Source organism: Coptis chinensis, chromosome 9 (genome assembly GCF_015680905.1).
Source record: "Coptis chinensis isolate HL-2020 chromosome 9, ASM1568090v1, whole genome shotgun sequence".
NCBI classification, from domain to species: domain Eukaryota; kingdom Viridiplantae; phylum Streptophyta; class Magnoliopsida; order Ranunculales; family Ranunculaceae; genus Coptis; species Coptis chinensis.
In genome coordinates, this window is record NC_141464.1 from 76,205,504 (window position 1) to 76,215,739 (window position 10,236).

The 10,236-nt window shown below is 37.7% G+C and overlaps 1 pseudogene across 1 annotated transcript; it reads right to left on the bottom strand.

Moving 5' to 3' along the window:
- Positions 1–287: 287 nt before the first annotated feature.
- On the bottom strand, positions 288–3,360 carry LOC147478148 (alkane hydroxylase MAH1 pseudogene; annotated as a pseudogene). Its single transcript, XR_015207938.1, has one exon. The product of XR_015207938.1 is annotated as an alkane hydroxylase MAH1 pseudogene (transcript).
- Positions 3,361–10,236: the final 6,876 nt, after the last annotated feature.

A 10,236-nucleotide genomic window follows, 5' to 3' on the forward strand; every position in this document is an offset into this window, starting at 1 on the left:
GGGAAAAATAAAAAAGTTTATGGGCTAAAGTGATAAAAAAGTGAAAGTTCATTGTACAAAATAGCAATTTTATCGTAATGCTATTAGTGACGTTTTTGGGTAGAGTTTCAAACAAAAAAGAACCGGTGAATCGGTGATGTTGTAAGAATCATTCTCAATCACCACCTCAGGCAGCTAGTATGAATCAAATACAATTCTTTGAAAAACCCAATTTGCCCTCCATCAATGCAAAAACGGAAAGAAATTAAACCGTAAGATGGACTCAAAATGAGGGTCAAGAAATTGAGTTGAACTGGCTGAGTCCCCGGAACCGGACCATTTAAAAATACTTTCGTATTGTAGTACAAATAAAATAGCCGAGTCCGAATTTGTTTCACCATCATATTTGCTGGTGAATTTGGGAGTACAACTTTTTCTCCTCTTATGGAAACTGTTTTTACCGTACATATTTCTATTTATATAGAAATGAACATAAAAATACATAGTACTACTTTTCTATTATCCTCACCAATAACCCATATTTCATGTGAAGATTTATGAACGGTTTTGGGCATACAGGGTGATGCTCCACCAATTCAATACTGAAGTTGAATAGTATGGCAGCAACAGCAGCCTTCATCTGAGTGAAAGAAATGTCTTTACCTATGCAAGTTCTTGGCCCAGCATTGAAGACAAAGAACTTGGAAAAAGGTTCATGTTTTAGCTTACCCTCTTCATTGATCCATCTCTCAGGCTTGAACTCCAGGCTATCCTCTCCCCAAATCCATGGCATTTTACCCTCAGAATAGAAAGAGAGAATAATCTGCATTCCTGGCTTCACCCGAGTGCCATCGGGAAGAACATCCTCCTTAAGAACTGCTTTGCTATTAAGAGGAAGTGGAGGATACAACCTTAGGGATTCACATAGAGCAGCATGCAGGTATACTAAGCCTTTTAGATCTTCGGAATCGAACACCACTGGTGTCTTAGTCCTTGGAATACCTCCACACTGCAACTCATTATTCTTCTTAGAGAATATAAGCTCTAGCTCATAGAGAATCTTTGCCTGCACACGCGGAGTTTTGACAACCAACCATAGAAACCAAATAAGACCAGATGCAATTGTGTCACGTCCTGCAATAAATAAGTTTAGCATGGCGTCTCTTAGGAACTTATCGTCCCTAAACAGTTCGTCTTGAGACTTGATATGCATAGATAACAAATCAGATGTTTCTACCCCTCTAAGTAGATTTTCTCTAGTTTGTGAAATGTACTTTCCTAAGCTAACATCAACACTCTTCCATGCCCTGGCTAATTTCCTCTCTCGGCCAACACTTAACAATCTTAAGAACTTCCATAAAAGCTTAGGAATTACATGCCTATAAAATATAGCTTCTTGTGCATCATCAACAGCATCAGCTAATTCATTAACTGGAAGACCTATAGATAAGTACTTCTCATCTCCCCCCAGTATGGTTCCCATATTGCTATCGAATGCAAATCTTTTACACACATCCTGCAAATCAATAATAGTACCTTCTTTTGCCACATGGGCAAAAAAAGGTACTAGCTGATCCTCTATTACTTTTCGAGTGGACTTAGCAACAAGATTTCGAAAGTTAGCTGATGAGAAACATCCATGTGCCACCTTCCTCTGTGAACGCCACAACTCATTGTCAGCATTGAATATCCCATCACCAAGTAGGTCGAACACCTCGTTGAAGTCAGAGCCTTTGGGAAAGTTGTCGAAGTTGGTTTTGAGTATGTACTCGAGGTTTTGAGGGTGACAGGTAACAATGTACCTAAGGTTGGAGAAGAATCCTCCGTCTACAAAGAATGAACCTTTTCCAAGTGAACTGAAAATTTCAGTCATATATTCGGGTAGGCAGGACGAATTCCAAAGTAGTGAAGGAAGTGATCCGAAGATAGGCCAATAATATAGCGCGTGATTCTTATGTTTGAGATACACGCACCCTGAGACTAAACATAGAAAGAAGGCAAGGCACTGTGCAACCAAATGATACTCCATTGTTTTCTGCCAGTGGTGGTTAATTATGAAAATATGAGTTCTAGATCGACTTCAACCCATATATGTAAAGGAAAGGAAAAACGACTAAAAAGATATCAAACTTTACACTTTTTGACAGTTTGGAGACAAATTTTTTTTTTAACAGTTTAGGGACCAAACTATTTGTTTTTTGCAATTTAGGAACTTCCGTCAAATTTCTCTAACACTGTTTCTAATTTGTATGTTTTTTTTTTTTTGAAAAATAAAAAACATGCTGACATGTACAACTATAACTCACACAAGGTGAATGCAATAGCAGCAACCTAAAAAAATTATCAATTAACTTCTATGCCGAATTTCCCATGTCAATTCGTCAATTACTTCATTTGACAAAAAAAGAAATATGATAGCCCATCCAGTATTCATTAGTGAATCCTTGAAGGATTTCAGATTTTCATGAGAACTAAACCCACTGTCTGCACTGCACTACTTTTTTTCCCGACGATTGGTGTCTTTAGAACTTATCATAGAGTCTGTATAATAAAGTGGAGAAAAAGCCTTGTTTAAAAACCCCTCTGATAAACCAAAGTTCCTCGGACAGCTTCCATGCTTATTATGGAAAATCACTATACCTGAAATCTGAAGTGCAAGGACTGATCTCTGAACAAAACAGAATCTTTTCTCCTGATAATTCATTTGAAGCTGTGTCAATATTCCCAGCAATTTATCACAAACAAAAGAAACTTGAGTTCTCAAGAACTGTTGCAGCAAGGGATCTGAACACTGGGCCGCTGATGTAAACCTTTTCGTCAAACCTATGCAGAGACTCTTCATTTGCTCCTTTCAGCCAGGAAGCTTGGCTGTTAAAAACATCCTTACTATTTAGCTTGACAAGAAGCTTGACGTAAATATCAATATATCATAAGATTTGGGTGCAGTTCGTTTTATTTTCTTGCTCTTTCTTCCAGCCTATCAAATCAATATCCATGGTGTGGAGCTTTTGATCTTCTTTTGGAAGTTAAATACCTTGCACTGCTACATTAAAGTGGATTCATTCACAAAGGTATAACAACAGAGACGGAGAGAGAGAAATTTCCAGCAAAAAAAAAAGCGGGAGATTGATAAGTCTCGCAAACCCACAGCTCCATTCAACAAGATGAAGTTCCAACGTCTGTATTTTTTATTATAGCTGTACACGTCAGTATGTATTTTATTTTTCAAAAAAAAAAATATAAATTAGAAACAGTGTTAGAAAAATTTAACAGAAATTTCTAAATTGCAAAAAGCAAACCGTTTGGTCCCCAAACTGTCAAGAAAAAAAGTTTAGTCCCCAAACTGTCAAAAAGTGTAAAGTTTGATACTCTTTTAATCGTTTTTCGTAAACGAAACTCTCATAAGCTACAACAACTGATACTTATTGAAGTTGTTGAGTGTCTTCATCATCTTCAATTTCTAAGTACATAGTATCCATTTGTTTTTAGTAGTGAACTATAAAGTACCATCAATTATTGAAAAGATAAATTGAAATCTCAGTAAAACAAGCATACAAAATACCAGAAGATATGAAGACTTGAGACGTACGTACGTCTTGTGCGATGTTGTCTGAATTAATTGATGCATGGTACGTTGCATAAATTATACAGCTAGGATGGTTAGGAGTTAGGACTAATTTGAGGACTCTGTCTCTGAATCCAAAATGTTAATAAAGCACTTTCTTTGTGTGATGTCTTGTTACGATATAGTTGTGGACTTGTGGCCTAGTTGATACTCTTTTTATTTGCAAAGTAGGATTGAAATCATTGAAGTATATTAATATCGAAGGGAGAAAATTCTAGCTAAATAAAACCATAACTTTTAAGTTTGTACAGCAACGTACTCACAACACTAATGTTAGTTTTTATGGTTACCATTACGTTACATGCTATTACCATGCAGCTAGTAATGCGGTTAAGTGTTTGCTAAGATGCTTGAGAGTCCTGTTTGTATTTTCGATCTTTAAGTCATGAAGAGGGTACACTGACCTCCACACCATAAGCATGAATCTTCGGGAATATTTCTAATTACGGACGTCATGCGACAGCACTTCCACGTGTAAATGTGGAACAAGTTGTGCATATTGCAAGCAAGAAGAAATTATAGATGGCATCTAACTATCTAAGTTTTCCAGTGCACTGACAAAATGAAAAGAGTTCCTCTAACCATTCATGTATCCATTCATGACTTGATCATTCCAAATTTCTCAGAGTCAAATTTCCAGAAGTTCCCTTGCATATCCTCTGTTTATTGGAAAATGTTGCTTTATTTTCAATAATTAAAATGTGGTGTCGAAGTATAGATCAATAGTCAATAAGAAATTAAGAACCTTCAGCGTGCCTAATAAATAAATATGGGACTAAACACCTACCGCAACCTTCACACTACATTAGTTGCCATAAATATATTTGTGGTCCATAAATGTTGATTCGCCTGATGCACTGAGTAAGAGGAAATCATTAGTGGTTGGTAGGAAAATGTTCCATGGAACGAGACAAACTTGACGCTGCTGATGGAATTGAAGAATTGTTTTTGCCAAATTTGATGATTATGATCTCGTGTTGTACTAGTAATTATTTAATGAGTATCATGTGTGATTGATTGTGTTTCTTCGATGGATCAGAAGCGGAGTTAAAAAGAATGTAAGCACTATAGAGAAAGATCAGGATGTTTTGTTTCTTTAGTAGTGGACAAGGACTAAAGAGAATGATCTAGATACTCTGCCGGCACAGAATCTTTGTTGTTTCAGATTAAGTACAAGAAGATCCATCGGGTGCACTGCTAACCCCTGTGAGCTACTCAACTTACAAAAACTCTTTTGTATGTAGTTGTTTGAACTTTGAAGAACATTCAAAACTATCTTCTTATAGCCGACCAACACTCAAGTCTCCAGGCCCTAATGGTTTATGTAGGGGAATTTCTGAGTATCCTACGATCCTCCTCTATGCCGTGTGATGAAGAACTTTGGGAATAGAAGAATAAAAATGAGATGTGTTGATTGAATAATCAGGGTTGATCTGCTATGCGGCTGGCTACGTATCTTCCTATATGCTTAGAATAATCAAACCCTCTTTTGCGTAGTTCCTAGGAGCGAATTCCTACTGTTTATATAGGAGGAGTCTTAGGGTTTGGGCTAACCTCACTGCTTGTGAGTTTCCGCCCCTCCTTGGACTTTGCTTTCCTATTAGGAATCCTCTCCCTTTGGAAGTTTGAATGTGGACCATATCTTATTAGAGATAAGTTTCCCTTTAGATCATAATCACCAGTCATGTACGGGAAGATTAGGCCTAAAGAGTAACTTCTTAGAGATATGTCATCTTGATTCCTTCCTTACCATCAAAGACCGTCCTTATCAGTTTCATTATGTTCAAGAACTGTCTATATCAGTTCCTAACGACTTGGCTAACTGTTATCTTTAGAGGCCGAGTGTGTCCTTCTAAGATTTTTTTTTAACCATGTTAGACACATTTTTCCCTACAATATCCCAGAATTTTTGGTAGAAAATAGAGGGGAAACTGTAAGGGGGCTAGGATTTCTCGTCAATTGCTAAAAGACACGTGGACAGAGAATGACTTGGAACTATAAATACCCAGAATGAGATGAGAACCCATCAGATTAGTTCTGGGAATAAGCAATCTCGTGTTTATCACGAATGTTTTATAAACATGTGTTAGTCACGTGACATGCCACCTCTAGAGATAACAGTTAGCCAAGTCGTTAGGAACTGATATAGACAGTTCCTGAACAGAAGGAATCAAGATGACATATCTCTAAGAAGTTACTCTTTAGGCATAATCTTCCCGTACATGACGGGTGATTATGATCTAAAGGGAAACTTATCTCTGATAAGATATGGTCTAGGTTCAGACTTCCAAAAGGAGAGGATTCCTAATAAGAAAGCAGAGTCCAATGAGGGGAGGAAACTCACAAGCAGTGAGGTAAGCCCAAACCCTAGGACTCCTTAGACTCTTTCTATTAGGGCTATCAACGGGCCGGACCTGAATAGGACACACGCAGGTCCAGGCTCGGCCCAAATCATATTTGATATCTTGAGTCCAAGCCCGGCCTAAGTCCTATTGGGCAAGTTCGGATTCGGGCCAGGCCCAGGTCCATTAGCAATACATGGGAACTGTTATTTTTGTCTAAAATTTAATCAAATTTGTAAGTGGGAAGAATTGAACCTACAACTTTTGTGTGGTAGAATCAAACCCACAACTCTTGTGTGGCAGACACAATACTAACCAATATGGCTTCCAATTTTCTATGTCAATTTCCAATAAATATAATAGATATATTAATAATATTAAATATAAAACACAAACTATTATAAATTTCGAGCCGGGACATTATCGGATCGGACATAGGTATGTCCAGACCTGGCCCAATAATCTTATCGGGATAAATTTAAAGTCTAAGTCCTTATCTTATCGGTTCGGATTCAATTGGGCTTCGGGCTTGTCCCGACCCATTGACAGCCCTACCTTCTATATAAACAGTAGGAATTCGCTCTTAGGAACTACGCAAAAGAGGGTTTGATTATTCTAAGCATATAGGAAGATACGTAGGCAACCACATAGCGGTTCAACCCTGATTATTCAATAAACACATCTCATTTCTTTCTTATATTCCCAAAGTTCTTCATCACACGACACATAGGAGGATCGTAGGATACTCAAAAATTCCCCTACATCTTTTGGCGTCGTCTGCCGGGAACGGTAGCAGGTAACATTTGTTCGGTTGACTGATTTAGTTTAAGCACTCTTTACGTTGTGATGGTAGGAACTAAGAAGACAAAAAGTGGTGCTACCACTCGCAGCATCGCTGTCAGAGAAGAGGTGTAACACTCGTATTTAAAATACGTATTTATTTATTTATTTATTTATTTATTTAAAATTCACTGGATTGGATTTGGGATACGTGGGCCTGATTTCTGGGCCCGAGTCTGTGTTGGGCTTAGGTTTCAAACCCAAGTATATATTCATATTTTTCCAGAAAATAGGGTTTTTAGAAAAAAAAATAAAAATAAAAATGGAGGCAGAGATAAAAGCTTGATTGCTAGAGCATTGGGGTGACGATTAGGACTACTGAGGGATTAAGTGGTGCTTTTAATCTGGTGAGTAGTTAGTTTTCTACTTCACGGTATACAAAAAAGATTTTCTTGTCAATGTTTTCTTTCGAGTTTTTACTATTCATTCTTCTTCGTTACATTACGGTCGTTATTGTTAAAATGGTTAAATATGAGTATATTGTTTTGTTATTATTGAAACTGTCGGAACTGGTGGAACTCTGAAAATGAAGTGCTAAAGTTTTATGGGGCTATTAATGGCGCGAGCCCAAACTAACATTTGTACTGTATATCGTTGAAACTATTATACTGTTGTGGTGTGGGTTGTTTTTTTGTTGGTTGAAATCGGTGGTTAAACTGTCGGGGGTATTGGTGAAGTGTGTTGATTGAACTGTGATTAGAATCGGTTGTTGGGTGGACTGTGTTGGTTGAATTGTTATATTGGACTTTTGGTTGTGTAATGGTTTGGGGTGAGTGCTGGTGGAGCTTCGAAAGAGGTGGTAATGGCGGTCGAGATCTAGATTAGGGAGAGATCTCGACAGTTGTTGAAAAGGTGTGGTGGGTTAATTAAAGGTGTCGGGTTTTTCAATAGGAGTCAAACCGATGTGATGAAATTGGAGGAGGAGGAAAATCTAGTGGTGGCTGGTGGCGAAAGAGGCTGCTGGCGCTGGAGGTGAGGAATTGAGTTGGAGCTTTCATTAAAGCTATAGGGTTTTTGTTCATGAACAAAACCGCTGGAAGGAGGAGGTGAGGAGTGGCGGTATAACACCCCGTGTTTTAATTCTTTTATTTTCCTAATAATAATAATAATAATAAAGATAATAATAATAAATAATAGATAAAATAAAATAGGATAAGTGTTAGTGGAAAATAGGAGACGTGGGTTTATGGGATAAACCTTCTTCCCTATTCGGGGTTTTTTTTTGAGCGAGCAGAAAAAAAGAATAGGGTTGGTCAAAAACACCGCGAGAGTTTTACATAAAAGGAAGAAGTTTTAATGACAACAGAAAAGGAAGATTTTTCCTGGTAGCTGGCTGATAGTCGGAGCGCGCTAAAGGTGAGTAGCTATTTTTGTTATTTCACCGAAAATTATAGTTTTCGTATATCGGTGTATAGGTTTCTGTTTTTATATATACTGCTCATTATCCTGTTGTATTGGACTTCGTGCCATTTGTATTATTAAACTTTGTTGATTTCGGATTTGTAATTAAATTGTCGAAACTTTGTTAAAATTGGGTAAACTGTTGAATCTCGACAGACGTCAATGGCGTCAGCCCACAGAAATCGTTTTGTATAATTTAACTCTTTGTTTTGGTTTGTAAACTCCTATGGTTGAAGTGTTGTGGTATATTGGGTTGTGTAGTGCGTGATGTCGGGGCAGTGAAGCTCGGAGGGAGGCGTTAATGGCGTTCTTGCCATTCGGATAATCGACTTGGGACTTGGGTTTTATCGCGTTTTAAAATGGTTTGGGCGGTTTTGTTTGATTTGGTGGGTTGTTGATGTATGTGTGAATGTTGGAATGTGGATGGGGGACATTGAAAGGTGGCGGAAGCCATTAATGATAATGGCGATAAAAGTTTTAGATCTAGTTTTGAAGGAGATAGGGATTGAATGATTTGGGGGTTTTGTTTTATTAAAAGTGTTTGGTTTTGATAAGGAGTAAAATCGGTTTGATGAAGTGAGGAGTGGTGGCCGATTTTTGGTGGCTGGTGGTGGAGGAAGAAGGTTGGAGAAGATAAACAGTAAATCTCGGTTGGGCTTTGGGCCTAAACCTTTTGGTTTTGTGTGGGCCGAAATCTAATTTAGTTTGGGCCGGATTTTAGTTAAGTTGTTAGGGGCTGGACCACATTAGTTATGTTGGGCCATTTCTATTTTTGTTTTGTTTTGGCCCGATTTTAGTTTGTTTTGTTTGGGCCTTCTCCCATTTGTTTTGGGCGAACTTCGGTTGTGTTTTGGGCGATTCGATCCCGAAGTTTTTGGGCCAGTTTCTAATATTGCTTGGGGCCAGTCCATAGGACTTAAAATAGATCTTTTTTGGGTCTTTCAATATTTAGACTTTCGGGTTCTGAGGTTTGGGCTTGGCCAGTTGGGTCCGAACCACTACCTTAGTCATGAGCCCATGAGCCATGCATTTTGACCTTAGCCATGAACCATGGCTATGACCCTGAACTTGTCGAATATGGAAAAGCGGCAGTTTTACTTTGACAATGACGTGTTGACTTTGACCGAGTTGATTGACCCGGGGTTGACTTTGACCAGTTGACCCAATTTGACCTTTTAACTCGGATTATGATTTGGGATATTAAGATAGGTCTAGGGCTATTAGCATGCTTGGCTTTAGGCTAAGACCCTTTATATATACGTGTGTACGTGCATTAAATACTATGTGATATTTCAGTTTTATATACGACGTTATGACACTTAGACATCAATCTAATTAATAACGTGTAACAAAAAAATACATGAATCAAGATACTCCTTTGTTCTCTAAATAATATATGTAATAAATTTCAATGCGTAAACCAATTTACCGCACTCTTTTAGAACTCTCCACGCCTCAAGTTTTGGAATTTAGTTTTATGACTGTTGATGTCATATGTTAGGTGGGCATTTATTGAATGTGCCATAAATGGCCCGTTAGCGTTAAAATATGGGTATTCATTGAATGTGCCATGAATGACCCGTGTATTCATTGAATGTGTCATAAATGACCAGATTCTTTGGACTGCCCTAGAGAGGAACTAAGGTATTTGCCTTGCGGGTTAGTTGTATTCCTTGAATGTGGCGGGAATGACCTAAGGCACATAGGTTATGAAATATGTGTATAAGAAAAGTAATTGATTAATTGATAAGAGAAATTGATTTGATTATACGAGTGTTTGGGTTACTTTTGAATGCCTAATATAATATCTACAAAGGTTATATAGAAGTTCTAACTTTCTTTTGCAGGAGGGTAGGACTTAATAACATTTTGTGCAGGGATGCGATCCTACCCTTATATAGCAGTGGATATCGGTAAGTTTTAATTAAATGATTTAGATATTAAAGCGAGTTATTTGAATGAGTTAATATAATGGAAGTCTTGCTTGGGAAGAAATTATATGCGGTTAAAATGACGGAACTACACTGCCTTCAAAGCGTGAATGATTAA